Source organism: Triticum aestivum, chromosome 5D, assembly GCF_018294505.1.
Source record: "Triticum aestivum cultivar Chinese Spring chromosome 5D, IWGSC CS RefSeq v2.1, whole genome shotgun sequence".
Lineage (NCBI taxonomy): Eukaryota > Viridiplantae > Streptophyta > Magnoliopsida > Poales > Poaceae > Triticum > Triticum aestivum.
Window position 1 is genome coordinate 298,458,036 of NC_057808.1, and position 23,893 is coordinate 298,481,928.

Below are 23,893 nucleotides of genomic sequence, written 5' to 3' on the forward strand. Positions count from 1 at the left end.
ACGACTTAATGCGCATTCCTTATAAGCCGGAATTTTTGTAATCCGGTGGCCTATATCCCTTGAGAAAATCAATAATTGATAACTCTTTTGAAACACTAATTTTAGTGATGAGCTTGGACTGAAGCATTTATATAAATCATAGTTCTGCAAATCCTGCACAGAGTTTAAACAACATATGCCCTGGCGACTTAACGTCAAAAGCCAGGGCGGGTAACCACCCAAATGTAGTCTTACCCTGCACACAAGTAGATCACAAGATCCCTTGGCGGTTTACCGCAGGGCGGGTCATAATATCTCACATATAACTATTGATGTGTAACAAGGAGTCACAGATAAGCCTGTTATGAATCACAACTTTGAAACGTAACTATAATATCATACTTGTGATATTGAATTTGCATTGTCGGTTTATATGATCTGCACAATAAGGGTGACAACCCAATCTTTGATAGGTGCATGATTCCAATGGCGCAATACAAAACCTACCGGCGGCTTAAAGTCCATAGCCAGGGCCAGTTTAAACATAATCATGTATAAACAATATCATACCTGTGATATTGAATTGTACTGCCGGCTTATGATACTTGTGCAGTAAGTGTGATAACCCAATCCTTAGAAGCCAATGCTTCCACATAGATGATGATTTTCATAAGCCGGCAACTTATCATCGAAAATCAAGCCGGGTTTAAATAGAAACCACTCATATACACTTTAGATGTGTTCAAAAGAGCTTTGAAATAAAATCCCAAAAATTATTTGCAAAAAGAGACTTCAAAAATTTTGAGGCTTCTGATTCGAATACGATCAGAAAACCGTCCCAAAGGGGTTAAGCTAAGATTCGAATACGATCATATAGCCCCCAGTGGATTTGGCGTTGCCGATCAAGAGGGTACCGACAGCTATGTTCTCTTTGGTTCGAATACGACCTATCTTTGAACAGGAAGCCCCCAAATGACCTTGAGAGTTGTTTACCGACGCTGATTCGAATACGTTCCACGTCGGTTCCCAAAAGGGGGTTGAGCTATGGTTCAAATATGACCAAGAAACTCCCCAATGAGCTCAGTAGTGTGCCGATCAAAAGGGTATCGACAGCTATGTTCTCTTTGGTTCGAATACGACCTATGTTTGAACAGGAAGCCCCCTAGTGACCATGAGAATATTTAACGACTCTGATTCAAATACGATCAGGGTCACACCAAAAGGGTTAAGCTAAATTCGAATACGATCAGCTCCCAATGGTCATTAAAGCAGGGTACCTATATTTGAGTTGTGCTTTGTAACAGACTCTCTTTGGTCCCTTTAATTTTTCCTGAGAACTCGAACTTTGCGAGAGATAACCTCTTTTTGAACCGGAAATTTGTAAATCGGATATTAAGAGCTTCAAAGCTTTATAAGATACAAATTTACCTTGAGCCGGATGTTTGAACCGGATTTGAGAGCTTCAAAACTTTGCGGGAGAAAGATATCTCTTGAACCGGATTTTAAACCGGAATCTTTATTTGAACCGGCAATTTTCTGACGGCCTTTAAAGTTTCATCAATATGGTAGCAGCCTCTGGAACCGGGTTATCATTCCCTCCAACGACCCGGGGTTCCCGAGTCATGTCACTATAGCCCCCGAGTCTCAAGATGACTCGAGGAGTTGGCTTGAGATTCTCCATATTTAACCGTGATATAAACCGGCATAACTTGCATATCATTGGTGTTGATAACACGATGTGTATCCACAGAAGGTTGAGGTGACTGCGGCGGGTTATAAATGATCCCATATGAGCCGTGTCAGCAACTTGGCCAATGGTTCATTCCAACTGGCTGTTTGAAGTTTGACCAAACTGTAGCGATGGCGACTTGTGCGCATGTCCATTGAACCATCCGGTACAGACGGCGGTTGATAGTATATGATAATTTGCCTCCATTTTGTTGAAAGAAAACCGGGCTTCCCAAGCAGTGACTTGCTCATATTCAATAATCCGCTCATGCAGACAGGTGCAGTCCTGGTGTGTCAATGTAGACCCGGCCGCAATAGACAGATGGAAAAGACGACCGCCACGTCAGAGGCAGCTCAAACAGACGAGCCGGCTATGGCGTTGTAAGCCGGTGCGGATGAACGAGTTAACCACATTGTTTTGATGTAGTGAACAATTGTCCTGCATCAACACTATTGCAGACCAAGAAAAAGATAAACTTCTCTTTGATAAAAAATAATATGTACCAATAAAATATATTTTAGATGGATATCACCTGATGTGCCAGGCCGAAAATAATCCGCCATGAAATTAATGATTGCTAGGTGAAGTTGAAGTCGCTCACGGGTGAACCGGCCGCGGCGTGGTAAACCGGTGCAGACGGGTGAGTCGACCGTGGCGTTGTAAGCCGATGCAAGCGGGCAAGTTGTCCTCCTCGTTGTAAACCGGCATGGTCGCAAGAAACGGCCACGGCGTGGTAAGCCGGCGCGGTCGCGAGAGACGGCTACGGTGTTGTAAGCCGGTGCGGGGGTCCGTTGAAAAACGAAGACCACCTATGCCAAAAGATGTTGGCATGCCTCCATCCCCGCAGTATAATATCACTTTTTGTCATAAATAATTGCCCTGCATGAACAATAATGCAGATCAAGGCAGAGATAAGCTTGTTCTTTGACAAACAACATATGCTAATAAAACAATCTTGGATGGATATCACCTGATGACGGACGACGAGTCAATCGCATGGCAAGCCGCGCGGACGACGAGTCAATCGCAGGCGTGGTAAGCCGTGCAGACTGACAAGTTGATGTAGACCGGGCCACAGGAGCGGCGACTTACGCACGTCCGTTCATCGGGTAGTGTCGAGGATATAGACCTTAGAGTCACCCGCCAGGAGGGGCCGGGTTACTCGTATGGTCATTGCCAGAAGCCCGGAGTTAAGTTTGAAGACGATGGGCCAGAGATGGGCTGAGACCCGGATATGGCTTCAGGCCCGTAGTTACAATCATTATTATGGTAGAACTTGTAGTGTAAGGCAAGTATAGTTGAGAGTCCGAGCCGGACACTCTTATGAGCCGGCCGGGACTCTAAGGCTGCTGGGCATCAGCCTCCCTATATAAAGGGGCGACCCGGCAGCGGTTTAAGGGCGACAACAATCTCATCGAGAGCCGGGCAAGCTGTTTAGCTCCCTGGTGATCGTAACCCTAATCAATATCACCTCAAACTGGACGTAGGATTTTACCTTCACCGTAAGGGGCCGAACCAGTATAAACCCTCGTGTTCCTTGTCCCGCATAACCCCTTCAAGCTTCCTAGCTGCGATGGCTCCACGACTAAGTCCTAGCTCGAGGACATCTGCCATGACAATTCCACGACAGTTGGCGCCCACCGTGGGGCCAGCGCACGGTGGATTTGAGTTCTTGAAGGGCAGGTTCGAAGGGCTCAAGGGATACGCTGTGGGCCGGATGACCAAGAGTCATCGCGGCAAGCTCTACATCAACGATGCAAACTGGGGCCCCGACGCCGGCTCAATTGAGTACGGGTACCGGGTCCCCTTCGGCGGAATTCACGTTTTCATTGGCAAGATTGGTGAGCCGGGCCCTGAGCCGGGTCTCTGCGCTGATCTCATCGAGACGGCTCAGCTTGCGCGACCCGCCCAGGCCCGGCCTGCCTTAAGGCATGCTTTTGTGGGATGTATTCATGGAGGACTCTCCGATCAATCTAGATCTGGTGATGGGACGGCCGCCGGCTCTGACGGCGAGTCGGCCACCGATGAGTCAAACTCGTTGTACCAACTTCAAGATGGCAGGCTCATGGGTTGTTCCGATGGTGACAGTATTCCGGACCTTTTTGAGCCGCCAAGTCAGGTTGGAGTTTTTATGGCTGGTGCGCAGCCTATTCAGAACCCCGCCGCTGGAGCGGGAAACCCGGTGCCTTCTCCGGCTCAGGTGCTAATGGTTCTCACGGACAAGATGACGGCCCTGTTAACCGGCATGGTTGACCCGGCGGATCAAGCTCGGCATGACGCGGAGGTGGCACAGTTAAAATTGGATCTAGTGAAGGCTAAAGAGGATCTTGCAGCGGAAGGGATCAGGCTGGCTGCGGAGAGGGCGGCTCTCGATGCCCAAACTCAGCTGATCCAGGCGCAGTCCTTCCAACTCACGATGGATCAAAACGCGGCCAATGAGGTCCTGAGAAGGAGGCATCAAAAGGCCCAATCTCGGCTCCCTCCGGTTTACGATCCACGCAACCTCTTCAACACGCCAGGTGCAAGGTCTAGTAACTGCCAGGGATCATAGCGCCCGGGTCCGGACCCCTTATTCAGCCACAAGTGATGGGGCCTCCCCAGGTGCCCCCTGCCCCGCCTCAGTATGTGCCAATACCCCCGGGTCATTATAATAACCCGCTGGAGAACATGGTCGCTGCGGCAGCACGGCTGGCGGCTCTCCCAGTTGACGGCGACTCTCCGACGGCCATTGAAACCCGCCGGGTCAGGGAACTCCTTCAGACAGCACTGGCGCAGCAAGAGGCGTACTCCTACAGCCGGGACAGGATCCACTCGACCCCTCGTCCAGGCCAGAGCCCGAGTTACAGCCGGCACATGGTCTCAGCAACCGGCTCAAGTAACGTCCGACGCCATGACCCGCCCCCTGGCCATGGCCCGGCTTATAATGGAGCCTTTTACGCAGCAGACCAGGACAAGGCGCGGCAAGAGGCGGAGCAAGTGCCTCAATTGACGGCTTACCAGACCCCCCGGCTTATCCGACGACTTCCGTTGATGCGGTATCCCTACCAGGACTGGGGGTGTCCCTTGTTTAGTGCCAGCTATCCGTAATGAACGTCTACCTAAGGACTTCAAGGGCCCTAGGAAGGTGCCTAACTACACAGCTGACTTACAACCTGCAGCCTGGATTGAGAGTTATGAGATGGCTATGGAGCTGCTGGAGGTCAGCGAAGCGGCCATGGCCAAGTACTTCACCATGATGTTAGATGGGACTGCCCGCACTTGGTTGAAAGGGCTACCACCGAATTCCATTGGGTCTTGGGCGGAGCTGAAAGCCCGGTTCATCCAAAACTTCAAAGATACCGGTAGGCAGTCTATGTCAATTGTGGATTTGACTAACTGTAAGCAGCAGGAGGGTGAGTCCACGACACATTGGGTTCGCCGGGTTAAGGAGATCATACACTCGTCAGACAAGATGGATGCTGGCTCAGCGGTTTTAATGCTGGAGCAGAATTGTCGTTTTGTGCCCCTGAAGATGAAACTCGGGCGGCTTAAGCGCGACTGCAGTGATATGGGTACACTAATGGCAGCTCTTGTCAAGTACGCCGATTCTGATGGTACCAAGGATCCCCCTTCAGATGATGAAAGGACAGGGAAGGGAAAGAAGAACGGCAATGGCAAGGGTCCTCAGTTTAACCCGGGGAATCAAGGAGGAGGCAAGCGCAAGGCAGATGGCAGCCTAGAGTTTGTGGCCAACGCCAGCGCACAAGGCAACAACCAGCGACGCAAGGGGAGGCCCCCTCCCCGAGGCGGCGGGTCAGGACCTTCACTGGAGCAGCTGTTGAATGAGCCTTGTCCGAGGCACGGCTCTAGAGAGAAGCCAGCGACCCATCTGTGGAAGGATTGTGCAATCATGAAGGCCTTTAAAAACTACAATGGCCCGGGCGGCGGCTCAGGTGCCAGCGGCTCAAGCGCCGGCGGTTTTCATGGCCCAGGGGGCGGCTCAAATTCTGGTCCTCAGGGCGGTCAAGGGGGCTTTAATCAACAGGCTGGCCAGGGTCATCAACAGCAGCAGGGGGTTATCAGACCAATCCAATGCAGCTAAGCGGTGGGCAATATCATGTATTTACCACTAGTCTGTGCAAGCGAGATCAGAAGCTTCACAAGAGGGCTGTGAATGCTGTTGAGCCGGCAGTCCCACGCTACTTACGATGGTCTGAGCAGCCCATAGTGTGGAGTAGGGAGGATCACCCTCCTCGGGTGGATAACCCAGGCCACTTGGCCTTAGTGGTGGCTCCTCAAGTGGGAGGTTATAAGTTCACAAAGGTACTCATGGATGGAGGCAGCAGCATCAACATCCTCTATTATGAGACTTTTCGCCGTATGGGGTTGGTTGATAAGAACCTCAGCCAGTCAAACACTATCTTCCATGGTGTGGTACCGGGTAAGTCGTCTTATCCAGTAGGCAAGATCGAATTGGAAGTGGCTTTTGGTGATGAGAACAACTACAGGGTGGAGAAGTTAACCTTTGAGGTGGTCAAAATAAGAAGTCCATACCATGCTATATTTGGACGGCCGGCTTACGCCAAGTTCATGGCACAGCCGTGTTATGTGTACTTACAGCTCAAAATGCTGAGTCACAACGGGACTATTACGGTTCACGGCAGCCGGAAAGTGGCTCTAGAATGTGAGGAAGGCGACGCGGCTTATGCAGAGTCTGTTTGTGCTACAGAGGAGTTGAAGTTTTACAAAGACAATGTTGACCCAACAAATATGACCTCTCTGAAAAAGCCGACTACAGAGAATGAGCCGGCGATGAAGTTTAAATCTGTGGATGAGACTAAACTTGTCGATTTTGTTCCAGGTGACTCATCCCAGCAGTTTAGCATCAGCACAAATCTGGATCCAAAATAGGAAAGCGCGCTCATCGAGTTCATCCGTGAGAATAGGGACATCTTCGCGTGGAAACCCTCTGGCATGCCAGGTGTACCTAGAGAACTCGCTGAGCACACTCTCAATGTTGATCCGAAATTTAAGCCGGTCAGACAGTTCCTTCGGCGATTTAATGAAGAGAGGCGGAAGGCTATTGGTGAAGAAGTGGCCCGGCTCTTGGCGGACGGGTTCATCGTTGAAGTCTTTCACCCAGAGTGGTTAGCTAACCCGGTGCTCGTGCTCAAGAAGAACGGCACCTGGCGGATGTGTGTGGACTACACGGACTTGAACAAAGCGCGTCCGGCTGATCCTTTTGCCCTCCCCCGTATTGATCAAATCATTGATGCTACGGCAGGTTGTGCACGTTTAAGTTTCTTGGATGCTTATTCTGGTTATCATCAGATCAAGATGGCAGTTAAGGACCAGGAGAAGACGGTGTTCATCACTCCCTTTGGAGCCTTCTGCTATGTGTCTATGCCCTTTGGACTCAAGTGTGCACAGGCGACTTACCAGCATTGTGTACAGAACTGTCTTCATAAGCAGATCGGGCGCAATGTTCACGCATACGTGGACGATATTGTGGTTAAATCCATCAAAGAGGAAACCCTGATAGATGATTTAAGGGAAACATTTGATAATCTCCGGGTCTATAAGATGATGCTTAACCCGGCCAAGTGTGTCTTTGGTGTTCCTGCAGGCAAGCTCTTGGGTTTCTTGGTTTCTGACAGAGGCATTGAGGCTAACCCGGAGAAGATCAAGGCCATCACCTCCTGGCTAAGCCGGCGTGTATAAATGACGTTCAGCGCGTGGCGGGTCGCATCGCTGCTTTAAGCCGGTTTATAAGCCGTTTGGGTGAGAAGGCCATGCCCTTATATCAGTTGATGAAGAAAACTGATAACTTTGTCTGGAATGATGCAGCTAATACCGCTTTTGAGGATTTGAAGAAGCAGCTGGCAGAGCCCCCAGTCCTTGCTGCTCCGGTTGATAAGGATCCCTTACTACTGTATGTGGCGGCAAACGCACGAGCCGTCAGCGTGGCTATTGTGGTGGAGCGCAAGGAGGTGGGTAAGGAGCATCCGGTTCAGCGGCCGGTTTATTATGTCAGCGAAGTGCTCATTGAGTCCAAGCAGCGGTACCCGCATTGGCAGAAGCTTGTGTATGGTGTGTTCATGGCGAGCCGGAAACTTAAGCATTATTTTCAGGGTCATCCCATCACTATGGTCAGTTCTGCCCCTCTTGGTGATATCATTCAAAATAGAGAGGCCACAGGGAGAATTGCTAAGTGGGCTATAGAACTTGGACCTCATGGCCTGAAATATGTGCCACGCACTGCTGTTAAATCTTAGGCCTTGGTGGATTTTATCAACGATTGGACAGAGTCACAAGTGCCCGAGCAGAAGCCGGATAACACCTATTGGACTATTCACTTTGACGGGTCCAGGCAGTTGGAGGGCACGGGGGCTGGCGTTGTATTGGCTTCCCCTAAAGGTGACAAGTTCCATTATGTGCTACAGTTGCTGTTTCCTTGCACTAACAATGCGGCTGAGTACGAGGCCTTGCTCCACGGTCTTCGGATGGCTAAGGAGATGAGCTTGAGCCGGGTAAGGTGCTTCGGTGACTCAGACTTGGTGGCTCAACAGGTATCAGGCAAGTGGGACTCTAAGGACCCTCTAATGGCGGCTTATCGCCGCGAAGTTGATGCCATTGCTGGGCACTTTCAGGGCTACCAAGTAGAGCACATTGATCGCAGGAAGAACGAGGCGGCTGATGCTCTAAGCCGGCTAGGTTCTCAGCGAAAGCCGGTGCCGCCTAACACGTTCCTGGACGTCCTATATAGCCCTTCGGTTAAGGTGCCTACGGAGGAAGATTTGGCCGTCCCTGACCCGGAGGCACGGCTGGTGGCAGCTCTCCATATCATACCAGACTGGACAACGCCATATCTGGCTTACATGACCCGGGGCGAGTTGCCTGAGGATGAAACTTTGGCCAGGCAAATAACCCGGCGGGCTAAGTCAATGATCGTTATCGATGGCGAGTTGCATCATCGCAGTGTTACAGGGGCATTTCAGCGTTGTGTCTCCCCTGAGGAAGGTCAAGAGATCTTGCGTGAGATCCATGAAGGGGATTGTGGCCATCATGCCGGCTCAAAATCCCTCGTGGCCAAGACTTTCCGTCATGGTTTTTATTGGTTGACAGCTCATGCTGATGCAGAGGACTTGGTCAGTAAATGTGATGGTTGCCAAAGGTTCTCACGACGGGCTCACGTGCCGGCTCAGGAGTTGAGGATGATCCCAATCACGTGGCCCTTTTCGGTCTGGGGGCTTGATATGGTGGGGCATTTTAAACGGTCCAAGGATTAGAAGACCCACCTCTTGGTGGCAGTTGACAAATTCACAAAGTGGGTGGAAGCTGAGCCAGTTAGCAAGTGCGATGCAGCCACGACGGTTCAATTTATGAAAAAGGTGATTTTCCGCTTTGGCTTTCCGCACAGCATTATAACTGACAATGGCACCAATCTTTCCCAAGGCGCCATGGAAGAGTTTTGTCAACGAGAGCATATCCGACTTGATGTTTCTTCAGTGGCTCATCCTCAATCCAATGGTCAAGCTGAGAGAGCTAATCAGGAGATTCTGAAGGGCATCAAGCCCCGACTTTTGGTCCCTTTGCAACGAACGCCGGGTTGTTGGGTGGAGGATCTGCCCTCCGTCTTATGGAGCATCAATACTACTCCTAACAGATCTACAGGCTTCACGCCTTTCTTCATGGTTTATGGAGCAGAAGCAGTCCTCCCCAGCGACATCCGTCACGACTCACCTCGCGTGGCGGCTTATGTTGAGACGGATAATGAGCAGGCGCGTCAAGATGCTCTGGACTTGTTGGACGAACAGCGTGATGTGGCAGCAGCCCGTTCAGCGATTTACCAACAAGACCTGTGCCGTTATCATAGCCGCCGGGTCAAATCCCGGGTCTTCCAGGAAGGCGATCTCGTGCTCCGGCTCATCCAGGATCAAACAGATGCACACAAGTTATCCCCACCTTGGGAAGGGCCCTTTGTGGTCAACAAGAACTTGCACAATGGGTCATATTACCTCATTGACATTCGGGAGCACAAAGATTCACGTAAGTCAGAGGAAGAGACCCGTCGGCCGTGGAACATAGCTCAGCTTCGGCCTTACTACACTTGAGCCACCGGCTCTCGTGGTGTACATATTTCTCTCAGCCATGTATATATTATGATAAGCAATAAAGCAGGACCTCTGTCCTTTTTCTCCTCCAAAAATGCACGTGTTGTTTTTATTACAAGATTACATGATGACTTAAAGGAGGATCCGGCTTATGATCGTATTCGAATCTAGCCGTAAGCAGTAAAGTCACTTGGGGGCTTCCTGTTCAAACATGGGTCGTATTCGAACCAAAGAGAGCATAGCTGTCGATACCCATTTGATTGGCAAAGTGCCGAGCTCATTGGGAGGTTACCTTTGGTCATATTTGAATCATAGTTTAAACCCTCTGAGAACCGACGTGGATCGTATTCGAATCAGCGTCGTTAAACAATTTTAAAAAATCACTTGGGGGCTTCCTGTTCAAACATGGGTCGTATTCGAACCAAAGAGAACATAGCTGTCGGTACCCTCTTGATTGGCATCGCCACACCCACTGGGGGCTATATGATCGTATCCGAATCTTGGCTTAACCCCTTTGGGCCGGGTCTCTGGTCGTATTCAAACCGGAAGCCCCTAAGTTCTTCTGCTTTATCACAAGTTTACTCTGATTATGACAAGGTGTGCATGGCCGGGTCTCACTTTGCCGGCTTAACTTTGGCTTACAGTGTTAGTTGAACATCATGGGTGTCATCAAGGCAAGTAAATCGGAGTTAAGGTACCAACCGTGCCACCCGGGTTATCTAAACCGGAAGTGTGCTGACAGGCTGCTAAGTGTGTTATTACAGTTGTGTTAAGGATATAATTGAGGGCCGGCCTTTTTTGATTCATATTCCGGGTCATCTATCCAAAACACCTGACTCTCAGGGCGGTAAGCCGCCTCGAGACTTGTGATCTGTCTTTCTATGCAGGATACTCAAAGGCACCTTTTAAGGTTGAGAAAAACAAAGGGATGATGATGACCCGGAGAAACATCAAAGAGACAATTTCAAAGGACTTTGGCATTCAATACACGCACGATGGCACGGCAGAGATGAACTGTTGCACCTACTCTATTACAAAAACTCTTCAAGTCTAAAAGGTGGAACATTGTTTGATAAACCGCCAGCCAAATTATGATGCCCGCTGAGTTGAAGTCCCCGGCTCATTCCTATCTTCTCCTCCGGCTGGTCCCAAGACCTCGAAGGTTGATGACTTCCAGTCGATGCCGCTGAGAGCCTCGAACTGGGCTTCCTCGTCAATTAACCCGGCCGGGTCAATCTCCGGGGCAAAGGTGTGCTGACGAGCCGGCGGGATCAGGTTGAGGGCTTCGTAGCGAGGGGTTGGAATCCTCTGATTCTCCGCATCATAACCCGGCTGGTACTTGGTCAGGACCGTGTCGTTCCCGATAAGGGTGGCCACCGGGCGTACCGCCTTCACGCAGGCTGCGAAGTCCTTCTGATCGAAAGTTGAGCCATCTTCCTTCAGGCTTGGGTAACCCAGGGCGATGTCTGCCGGGTCTAGCTCCGGCAGGAATGCCTTGGACCGGCTCAGCGCGGCGATCGCTCCGGCTCTCGCAGAGGCCCGTCGCAGCTCTTGGATCCGCTGAGGCAGAACGGCGAGCCGGCGCAGGACTTCGGCCAGGTGAGTCAGCACCTCGTTGGATAGGGCCACCACAGCTAAGGCACGTTGTGACCCGGTGTAGAGCTGCTCCACCAGGGTATACACGGCCTTTAGCTTGGTGACCACGCTCTGGTTGAGATTGGCGCTTCTGGGACCTGTTTAATAGAATCAGATAAGCCGGCGGCAAGGATGAACAATGAGGTATAAACATTCCAACATTGATGAAAGCCGGTGCGGTGACTTACCGAAGATGGCGGCCACCATTTGGGAAACCTGGTGCTTTAGGCCGGAGAGCTCGGCGGTCTTCTCAGAGAGAGCCTTCTCCGCCTGTTCTGCCCGGGTCATCAGTGCGGCCTTCTCTTCGGCCCAGGCTTTTTCTCTCAGCATCAAACTCGGTCTTCAACTTCTCTTGAGTGGCAATGCTGGATACAAATTTGGCATTTGCCTTCCGGGTCTCCATCTCCTGCATCTTCAGCCGGCTCTTGAGATCCGCAAGGTCCGCCTCTAGCTTCTTGCCCACAGCCTGTATAAATTTCCGGGTTATGAGCAGTTACTATGTAAGTCCCAAGCACTTTCCAAGCAAAGACACTTGGCACTTGGGGGCTAATGCATATTGAATGTATCTATCTACATACAGCCGGCTCAATTGAGTAAGCTGGAACCTAAGTCTACAACATATTCAAGCATAAGTCGTCGACTTGGGGGCTAGCATGGCAAAGGTAACTATGCAGTAAGTAAGAAGACAGCAGAAGGATACCTCCGATTTTTGTTGGATCTGGTTTACCATGGCGACCTCCGCGTCCCGGCTCTTGTGCACCTGGCTGATGTAGCCAGAGACGAGCTCTCCAATGCTCAAGTTGGTGTAGTCGGAGAGGTCCAGATTCACCCGGTGGGGTTGCAGCAACTCCCCCTTCGCGGAGCACTTGGCCAACACGGTCGGTCTCCCCGGCTCAACAAACTCCGTCCGGGTGATTACCACGTCCGGGTCGTCTGCTGGCGGAGCTGAGCCGGAGGCCTCCGGGTTAACCGAAGTTTCGGCCGTTGCCTTGGTAGTCGGGGCAGTGGCCTCAGGTGTCGTGTCCATTGGAGTGGTGGCTTCGGGGGCGGAGGCAGCTGGTGGCTCTTGAGCCGTCACCTACGGTTCAGGTAAGTCCGGCACTCCGGCTGACCTGGTCTTCTTCACTCTTTTGGTGAGCTTTGCCTGGGCGCTGAAAGGACAGAAACATTCAGCACAAAGAGAGTAAGTACAGACAAGTATAATGAGAGATGGTTGTCATTACCCGGGCGCGGTCTTGAAAGTCGGAAGACTCGACTGCATAGAGTCGCCCGAAGAAGGGGAGGTCTCCTGATAATTGGAGTCAGAAGAATTGAGTGGCTGACGGATAACACCCGCCAACGGATGAAAAGGGTACAAGTGAGAGAAAACCTCAGTTCGACGCTTCCTTGTTGCGTCAGGTAACCCGGCGGAGAGATCGGTGTCCTTGTTGGTCCGGGTGTGACGCCGGCTTTCATGAACCTGTCGCTTCAAAATAAATTGAGGGTCTTGATAAGCTAAAGGATGTGAAAAGCTTACTTTCCGGGTTACCCTTCGGACTTTCAGCTGTGGCAAGGGCTCCGAGTCGGAGGAAAGTGACATTACCTCTTCAACCACCGGGTTACTGGCGCCGGTGTCATCCTGTCAATGAGCGAGTATTGATAAGGCGGACAGCAACAACAGTGAATATAGTAAGGACTTAAATGCTCAGGAGTTACCTCTGACTCGGAGCTGTCGCTTAATTGCATCAGCTCCGAAGCAGTAGGCCTGCTTCCCTTTTTGCGAGGGGCGGCTTTCTTGGCGGCTTTCTTCGCTTTCATGGCTTTCTTGGCCGCCTCATGGTCATATTTGACCCGCCAGAACTTATCATCAGCCTGAAAAATACAATGATGAACTCTTAAAACGGTTCAGATGAAGGTTATATGCAGAAGAAGATAAAAAGTTAAAGTCAGCGGCTTACCGCTGGGGCTGGATTGGTCTTGCAGAAGGGGGCTAACCCGATCCTTCCGCAGTCTGCCAGGCTCTCGTTTAAAAGAGCCTTGGTCTCCTCCTCTGCAACGTCTTCTGGAAGATCATTGCGACTGTGCCTCTGAGGGTCATCCTTTCGCCCGGTGTACTCACACATTAAGCCGGGGCGGCGGCTCAATGGGATCACCCGCCATGAGATCCAGACCCGGACCAGGTCAATTCCGTTCAGACCGTTGCCCAGGAGGGCCTTGATTTTATTGATAGTAGGAAGCAGAGGCTGGCGCTCCGCTGGAGTCAGCTTGTCCGACAGCGGGTGAGTCGGCTCTAGACGTGTTGGGCGAAAGCCGGGCAGCGGGCTTTCATCAGCCAGGGACGTATCTTGGAAGTAGAACCAAGTCATATTCCAGTCCTTGGGGTGGCTCGGCGGCTCTGCATAAGGGAAAAGACAGTCCCTACGCCGCTGGATGGAGATGCCACCTAACTCCAGACTTGGCCCGTTGGCGCACTCATTCTGGCGGTTTAAGTAAAACAGCTCTCTGAAGAGCAGCAGACTAGGCTCTTCTCCAAGGTACACTTCGCAAAAGACTTGGAAGTTGCAGATGTTGGATACAGAGTTGGGTCCTATATCTTGAGGCCGCAAGTCGAAGAAGTTGAGCACGTCCCTAAAAAACTTTGAGCCGGGCGGTGCGAAGCCCCGGCTCATATGATCTGCGAAGATCACTACCTCCCCGTCCCTTGGCTGTGGTCTCTCTTCTGACGGGTCAGGGGCACGGTAGGACATAACTTCCTTCTTGGGCAGATAACCGGACTTAACAAAATTGGCTAGGGTCTCGTTGGTGACGTTGGACCTCATCCAGTTGCAAGTGATGGGAGCCTTAGGAGGCATGGTGACAGTTGGCAGTCTATGACAAAAGGGAAAAATGTCCGGGTTAATTATAAGCCAGAGATCTATAGTTCAAACTAAGATGGCGGCTTATGAAGGGGACTAATGATATATACTCAGGTACAGTGGGTTATTTAAACCGCAGGGGCATTCAGAATAAGTTGGTTATCTATGGCTTTGCCACAGTTAAGCCGGAGGATTCTACAAAGCATGGTTCTCTTTAAACCGGAAAGTTCTACGGCGCGTGTTTTCTTTAAACCGGAATCGTAAGCCGCCAAGATTCAATGGTTGCAGTTTTTACTAAGTGTGGTAAAACAGGTTTCACATATGGCAGTAACTTTTTTGGATCAAAATGGTCGGGTGAAATGAAAATTTTCTAGACCTAGAAACAGCCGAGCGGATGTTCTTGAGCTCGAACGAAGCTTTTATGCAGTAGAAAGAGATCTATAGGCATTTGAAATGAGTCCTAAACAACTAGCGCACTAGTTCTATACCAGGCTAAAGATCAAACAAGGGCAGCAACTACGAGGACTACTGAAGCTTGCGGACAATGGCGAAGAACACGGACGAACTATTTGAACCCTACCGCAGATCTGTTCTAGCAGGGCAGAAGAGACTCACCGGAGTTGGAGAAGAGCGGAGGTTGCCGCCGTTTATCTGGTCCGAGTCAGGGTGATGCAGCGGCCAAGTTGACGAAGACCAGGGGCGCGACAGCGGCGGCAGTAGCAGAGCTCGGGCAGAGGAGCGACGACGCGAGGAGGAAGAAGAGAGCGTGAGAAGAGCCCGTCGGGCCGGCCTATTTATAAGGCAAGGTCATAAGTGGGCGCGAGATTCAAGGAGACCACGGCGTGGTTATCTCCCCCCCACGACGCCTCGATTTTCGGAATGACAGTAAAAGCAAAGATCCATTGCGGATCTGGCGGAGTAAAAAACGGACTTAATGGAGGATGACGTCACGACGGATTATCCGGAGTCCAGAGGATGACGTCACTCCGGGTTATGGCCTTCACATGAATGGTAAGCCGGAGATTTTTTCTGTCAGAAGAGTTGAAGATTGACATGAGCCAGTTCAAATCAATCTGGGGCCTAATGTCGAGGATATAGACCTTAGAGTCACCCGCCAGGAGGGGCCGGGTTACTCGTATGGTCATTGCCAGAAGCCCGGAGTTAAGTTTGAAGACGATGGGCCAGAGATGGGCTGAGACCCGGATATGGCTTAAGGCCCGTAGTTACAATCATTATTATGGTAGAACTTGTAGTGTAAGGCAAGTATAGTTGAGAGTCCGAGCCGGACACTCTTATGAGCCGGCCGGGACTCTAAGGGCTGCTGGGCATCAGCCTCCCTATATAAAGGGGCGACCCGGCAGCGGTTTAAGGGCGACAACAATCTCATCGAGAGCCGGGCAAGCTATTTAGCTCCCTGGTGATCGTAACCCTAATCAATATCACCTCAAACTGGACGTAGGCTTTTACCTTCACCGTAAGGGGCCGAACCAGTATAAACCCTCGTGTTCCTTCTCCCGCATAACCCCTTCAAGCTTCCTAGCTGCGATGGCTCCACGACTAAGTCCTAGCTCGAGGACATCTGCCGTTACAATTCCACGACAGGTAGTGTGGCACAAACGAAACACTAGGCCAGAACGTTTGCCAGTGTGCGCTCCGTACCCGTAGTATTACAATTGTCTGTGAAACAATATTACACGCCAAGTAATTGTTCTCAGACGAATTAACATACTGATAAAATACAGAAGAAAGATATCACCTGATTCGCCCGGGCAACAGATGAGTCGGCCGCGGCGCTGTAAGCCGGTGCGGACGGGCGAGCTAATCGCAGGCACGGTAAGCCGGGCGGACAGGCGAGTCGGCCGCGGGGGGTGAATCGGCCGTAGGAGCAGACAGATAAATTGGCCGCGGCATTGTAAGCTGGTGCGGACGAGGAAATTGTCCTCCTCGTTGTAAGCCGACGCGGACGCGTGAACCGGTCGCAAGGGCGTGCGGGCGAGTCGTTTGTGGTGCTGCAATGCGGCGCGGACGGGCGAGTCGGCCGGCGCGTTGCTGTAATCCGGACCATGACACGCCAGTCCATGAAGCCGCGCGGTACCGCCGAACGTGCCTCCGTGATATAACACCACTTTGTAATGAATAATTCTCCTGCATATATAAAAATACCGTAGAGTAGAGTAGTTGTGCTCATAGTAATTAAAGTATACTGAGAAAATGTATAGGAGAAATAACACCTGATTTATTTTTTGGACGCATGTGAGCGTGGCCATTAGCGCGTAGCTGGTCTCCACATATGTGTATTCCATGCAAACTGATCTCCGAAGAAAATCAGCCCAATACGGAGTACCAGCATTAGTCACGTTGGTTTATTCCTTAGGTCTTGTAGGACACCGTAACAGTGGCACCGATTCCGTCGGGACTTGAAGCTGGCGTTCCCCTGATAGCAGCGGTTTAAGCGCGACGGGTCCAGCGTAGCGGAGTAAAACCAGCGAACGAGCAGATCTGGTGATAGCAGCTGGTGGTGAGGAGGCCCGCGGTCGGGCGAGTCATGGTGATGACTTGATGAAGGTGACTCCAGAACAGAGGGCGCGCATGGCACGGAACTTGGCGATTAGCACTCAGAGTCGTGCAGGTGCGACCACGAGGAGAAAGAACACCGTCGACGAAGCACGGAGGCGCATGAGCCAGAGGCCGGGACGGAGACGCGCAGGCCAGAGGCCCGCGGCCGGAGGCGGCTTTGCGCAGGCAGGCTTAGAAGTGTCGTCAGAGGCGTCAGGGCCGTAACCCGCTGTCGCGGCGCAGATGCCCGATTGTGGAGCCCAAGTCCAAAGAGTACTACTAATCCTATCAAGAATCTGTGCGTACATGCATGGCTCACTTTTCCTTTGATTGATCCTTCACGTGGGGTCACGGTAGCAAGTACTACACCTTCACATGGGCTGCGCCTTTTTCCTTCCTTAATCCTTGATGTAATCTTTTAGCAGATTCCTTATAGCCGTCGGAGTTGGCTAAAGAAGACTGGTTTGGCTTCAGATAATTTTGGAACAAATCAACTTTGTCTTGATGTAAAGTACGTACGCGGCGGTGGCAATTTGGCGAATCTTCAAAAATCATTACAACTCGGCGGATTGCAAAATCGGCCGGCTGATGCATATCCTTCAAACTGATTCTTTCTTCATCCGAAAAATTTGCCAACTTCTCGAACCCTTGAAGAGATCCCTTCAAGAACTCAACACCACCGTGCGCAAGGCCCACGGTGGGCGCCAACTGTCGTGGAATTGTCACGGTAGATGTCCTTAGTGTCAGGACTTAGTCGCGAGGCCAGCGCATCTATGTGGTAGCTTGAGAGGGGTTGGGCGGAATCGAGAGACGCAAGACAAGACAAGGATTTAGACAGCTTCGGGCCCCGGGAAACATCATCCGGTAATAGCCCTACATGCTGTTTGTGGCTAGGTCTCATTATACTCATGAGAGAATCGCCGGTAAGCCGGCTCTTTGTGTCTAACCCTAGATATTGTTTCTTGTTCCTTGTCCCTCTTTGGGGTGCCCTGCCCCTCCTTATATATGTTGAAGGGGCGGGTTACATGTGGAGTCCTAGTAGGACTAGGACTAGTCTATCTTCTCTTACAAGTTAATTACAAGTCCGGGTCTTAACTCCTTGTAAGACAAATATTCCTCACGCCTTTCCTCTTAAACCGGCCCACCATAACATGAGCCGGCCTTCTGGGCCTTGGGCCTTGTCACCGTCTGTCCTGCCCGCTGGGTTACCAATGAATCATAATGTTCAGTCAGGTTGCTTGTAAACCGTCTGGTCTGTGCGGGTCGCCGGTGAATCACCAAGTCCAGCCGGGTTATACTTCTGGCCGGGTTACGCCGCGGGGTATATCCCCGACAGTAGCGAAGTGAGGCTGATGGTTGCCTTGGCCTTGATTTCCTTGGTTGCCTTGCCCTTGGGTGCGCTCTTGCAAGAGTTGCAAAATCATCTGAGCATTGGCGTTGGTGGCTGCCATGATAGCTTGCCATGCCTCCGGAGGCGGAGGTGGTGGCGGAGGGTTCGCCTGATTCCCATCATTGCGTTCCGGATTCTGACGCGTTGGCGGAGCCATCCTGAAGAGGGTGACATCCATTAGTATCTGGATAGACAGATAGTCAAGTTGAATCAACAGATAGAAATTGCAACATATAGTCTTCACAATAAACATTCGAACGAGAATGAACGAATGAATTTCATAGTAAATCATCACACTTCCATAAGTTGAGAAGCCACTTAGCAAAAGGTATGGAATCAACATTAGACTTCGAAGGAACTCGAATAACACAACTCAAAACAAAAACAAAGAATTGGCTTGCAGAATAAGCCGAAACAAACATATGATAGAGATTTCGTCCGAAGTTTTCGTGGTGGGGCCCACACGGGCTCGATCGTACATCACCATCATGTACAAGGCAGTGCACATGACATACGAAGCGTCCCCGAGTCGGCATAGCCAAGGACTCTTTAAGACACAACAAGACCACTGTAAAACCAACCGTGGAAAGGCGGACCACTAGACGTCAAACCCCAATCTCATATCATGCATCTGCCGGAAAGATATCCTAAGAGCTACTTGAATTCCCACTTATAAACTCCCGAAACTTTCTGGTTATGCAATCAGGTGTTGGGGATAAAGGGGACACAAAATATATCACCCAAACTAACAATACCTAGATCCAGCTGTATCCATCCTTCAACACATAACCAAGAAACCTTCGGAAATCATTTACCTCAACCTTCGAAAAGCATCCGTTATACGAGTTATGGAAATACTCACGATCACCCGCCCTAGTACTGGGTGGCGTCGAGGTTATCTCACCAACAACTGCATAAAAGAGATTTTCGATGTCGACGAAACTCAGGTATTCCAGAACTGCAACGATAAAATTGTGACGACAACACCTCGGAGCTCAACTCCCCGGGACACTGCCACAACCCCTAAATGTCAGGAGGCACCAAGAACAATGTTCTCGTCACAAAGCCATCGGAACGATTCCAAGATACCCGCGTGATCCTAAATTTTTTTTAGTGAAATTTGAGGAGAGGAGAGTCAAAACATCTACGTCTGGAGACCTCACCAGAGCGACGAAGGGACTCAGGAGTAAAAAGAATCCTACTCTCCGATATATATAATCCTAAGACTCAAAACATTTTTTGTTCTAGACTCAACAACGCCAGCGATTCGATCAAGCAGGGGGCTCCTAAGTCGGGGATGGCTCTGATTACCAACTTGTAACGCCCACGATGCGACTGTATCTCCCACGTGTCGAGGCACGACTTAGAGGCATAATCACATTGTAGGTATTGTCGCAAGAAGGGTCATCTTCACACAATCCCATGTAATGAACAAGAAAGGGATAAAGAGTTGGCTTACAATCGCCACTTCACACAATGCATAAATAAACATAATCATTCAGAGTACAATCAAGGTCCGACTATGGAACCAAAATGAAAGAAGACAACCCCAAATGCTAGATCCCCGATCGTCCCAACTGGGCTCCACTACTGATCATCAGGAAACGAAACATAGTAACGACCACGGTCCTCGTCGAACTCCCACTTGAGCTCGATTGCGTCATCTGCATAGGTATCCTCGGCACCTGCAACTGTTTTGGTAGAATCTGTGAGTCACGAGGACTCAGCAATCTCACACCCGCGAGATCAAGACTATTTAAGCTTGTAGGTAGGCAAGGGGTAATATGGTGGAGCTGCGGCAAGCACTAAGCATATATGGTGGCTAACATACGCAAATAAGAGCGAGAAGAGGAGCAACGCATCGGTCGAGAAGCTAGAAGTGATCAAGAAGTGATCCTGAAACTACTTACGTTCATGCATAACCCAAGCCGTGTTCACTTCCCGGACTTCGCCGAAAAGAGACCATCACGGCTACACACGCGGTTGATGCATTTCAATTAAGGTCAAGTGTCAAGTTCTCTACAACCGGACATTAACAAATTCCCATCTGCCTCATAACCGCGGGCACGGCTTTCAAAAGATAATACCCTGCAGGGGTGTCCCAACTTAGCCCATTATAAGCTCTCACGGTCAATGAAGGATATTCCTTCTCCCGGGAAGACCCGATCAGTCTCGGAATCCCGGTCTACAAGACATTTCGACAACAATAAAACAAGACCAGCAAGACCGCCCGATGTGCCGACAAATCCCGATAGGAGCTGGACATATCTCGTTCTCAGGGCACACCGGATGAGACAGGCTACGAGTAAAACCAGACTTCGAGTTTCCCCGAAGTGGCCCCGCAGGCGGCTCGGTTCGGACCAACACTTAGAGAAGCACTGGCCCGGGGGGGGGGTTTGAAATAAAGATGACCCTCGGGTTGGCCGACCCTGTGACGCCCCCGATTTGACCGTACACTAATCATGCACGCAAACGTGTACGATCAAGATCAGGGACTCACGGGAAGATATCACAACACAACTCTAAAACATAAATAAGTCATACAAGCATCATAATACAAGCCAGGGGCCTCGAGGGCTCGAATACAAGTGCTCGATCATAGACGAGTCAGCGGAAACAACAATATCTGAGTACAGACATAAGTTAAACAAGTTGCCTTAAGAAGGCTAGCACAAAAGTAGCAACGATCGAAAAGGCAAGGCCTCCTGCCTGGGACCTCCTAACTACTCCTGGTCGTCGCCAGCGGCCTGCACGTAGTAGTAGGCACCTCCAGTGTCGTAGGTGTCGTCGTCGACGGTGGCGTCTGGCTCCTGGACTCCAATATCTGGTTGCGACAATCAGATAGATAGGATGGGGGGAAAGAGGGAGAGAAGCAACCGTGAGTACTCATCCAAAGTACTCGCAAGCAAGGAGCTACACTACATATGCATGGGTATATGTGTAAAGGGGCATATCAGTGGACTGAACTGCAGAATGCCAGAATTAAAAGGGGGATAGCTAGTCCCGTCGAAGACTACGCTTCTGGTCATCTCCATCTTGCAGCAGATAGAAGAGAGTAGATTGAAGTCCTCCAAGTAGCATCGCATAGCATAATCCTACCCGGCAATCCCCTCCTCGTCGCCCTGTTAGAGAGCGATCACCGGGTTGTATCTGGCACTTGGAAGGGTGTATTTTATTCAGTATCCAGTTCTAGTTGTCATAAGCTCAAGGCACAACTCCGGGTCGTCCTTTTACCGAGGGACACGGCTATTCGAATAGATAAACTTCCCTGCAGGGGTGCACCACATAACCCAACACGCTCGATCCCAATTGGCCGGACACACTTTTCTGGGTCATGCCCGGCCTCGTAAGATCAACGCGTCGCAGCCCCACCTAAGCACAACAGAGCGGTCAGCACGCCGGTCTAATCCTAAGCGCGCAGGGGTCTGGGCCCATCGCCCTATGCACACCTGCACGTTGCGAACGCGGCCGCGAGCAGACCTAGCAACCCACACGATCATGGTGGTTACGTCAAAGCGGTCCAACACGGCGCGCGCCACTCAGTCGCTGACGTCACGAAGGCTTCGGCTGATACCACGACGCCGGGATACCCATAACTACTCCCGCGTAGATGGCTAGTGCGTATAGACCAAATGGCCAGACTCAGATCAAATACCAAGATCTCGTTAAGCGTGTTAAGTATTCGCGAACGCCGACCAGTGCCAGGCCCACCTCTCACCTAGGCGGTCTCAACCTGCCCTGTCGCTCCGCCACAAAGATCCACTTGCGGGTACTCCTACGAGCCGACCCGACTTTAGTCATCACATGTGTCATGTATATAGTATATAAGTATATACCCGTGATCACCGCCGAGGTGATCACGGCCCGATAGTATAGCACAGCAGACGGACAAGAATGTAGGGCCACTGATGGAAATCTAGCATCCTATACTAAGCATGTAGGATTGCAGGTAAAGGTATCAACAGTAGTAGCAAGGATAGGCTATGCATCAGGATAGGATATCGGAAAGCAGTAACATGCTACACTACTCTAATGCAAGCAGTATAGAGAAGAGTAGGCGATATCTGGTGATCAAGGGGGGGGGGCTTGCCTGGTTGCTCTGGCAAGTAGGAGGGGTCGTCGACTCCGTAGTCGAACTGGGCAGCAGCAGTGTCGGTCTCGTAGTCTACCGGAGAGAAGAGGGGGAAGAAACAGTAAATACAATGCAAACATAAGCATGACGATGCGTGACATGACAATGAGCGGTGCTAGGGGTGTCCTAAGGCGACAGTAGGTGGTACCGGTGAAGGGGGGAACATCCGGGAGGTATTCCCGATGTTTCGCGTTTTCGGACAGTCGGACCGGAGGGGGAAAGTTGCTAGTTCGATAGGTTAGGGAGGTGTGGTGGACGAACGGACTGCGTATTCGAATTCGTCTCGTCGTTCTGAGCAACTTTCATATAGAAAACATTTTCATCCGAGTTACGGTTTAAAAGATATGAATTTTCAAAGTTTATTTGAATTTCTGGAATTATTTATATTAAGAAAAATGAATTATGACGTCAGCATGAGGCAATGCTGACGTCAGCAAGTCAACAGGTCGGCTGACCAGTCAAACCAGACAGGTGGGTCCAGTGGGACCCACATGTCAGCCTCTGTTAGTCTAATACTTAATTAAACTAATCTAACAGTATAATTAGAGGGGTGGGCCCCACATGTCAGTGAGTGTTTAGTTAAACTAATTATTTTTATTTATAAAACATTTTCTTTTTCTTTATTTTTTTTAATTTCTACGGCGGGGCCCGCATGTCAGTGACTGGGCCTGCCCAGTCAGCAGTTGACTGGGTCAACCCAGTCAACTGGGGCCCGTGGGGGCCACTGGCAGGGGCACTGGGGGTGGCCCTAGGCCAGCCACGTCGGCGGCCGGCGCCGGAGCAACGCCGGCGACCAAAACGCACGGCGGCGCGCGCGGGAGGGGCGCGGGTTTCACCCACAGTGGGTTTTCGGGGGCGTGGCTGGGCGCGTTCGACGTGGCTCGGCGTCGCGCGTCCAACGGCGGTGGCCGGAGGGGCTGGAACGGCCGGAGACGACCGCTACGAGCTCGCCGGCGGCGAGGTGCTACGGGTGCCCAACGGAAGCTGCGTTAGAGCGCGCGAGCGGCCGAACTAAGTAGCTAGGCGGGTGCAGCACGGTGCGGTCGGGCTAGCGGGCCTACGCCCGTGACCATTTGGTCACCGGAGACCCGCCGGCGGCAAGCTCCGCGGCGTGGCATTCGGGCGCGCGTGGGGGAAGCAGCTACGGAGCGCGGGCGAGCTAACGGAGAGGGGGAGGAGATGCGGGAGCTCACAGCGGAGCTGTAGGGAGTGGCAGCGTGCTCGGGGAGGGCGCGGGGTAGCCGGAATCGGCGACGATCGACGGCGGCCGAAGGTTGAAGACGAGCTCGGGGAGGTCGGTGCGGAGGCGCTCGGCTCGTTCCCGTTGGCGTAGTCGACGTAGTCGACGGCGGGGAGTCGTTCGGGCACGTCGTCGGGGCGATCTGGGCACGGTGGCCGCGACTTCGACGGTGAACGGCGGCGTGCACGCGCGGGCAGATGGGATCGAAGGGGAGTGGGAGGGGGATCTGGCGGGGGAGAGGCGCAGAGGCCGAGGGAGTGAGCGGGGTGAGTGGGAGAGAGGCCCGAGGAGGCGGGGGCCGCTGG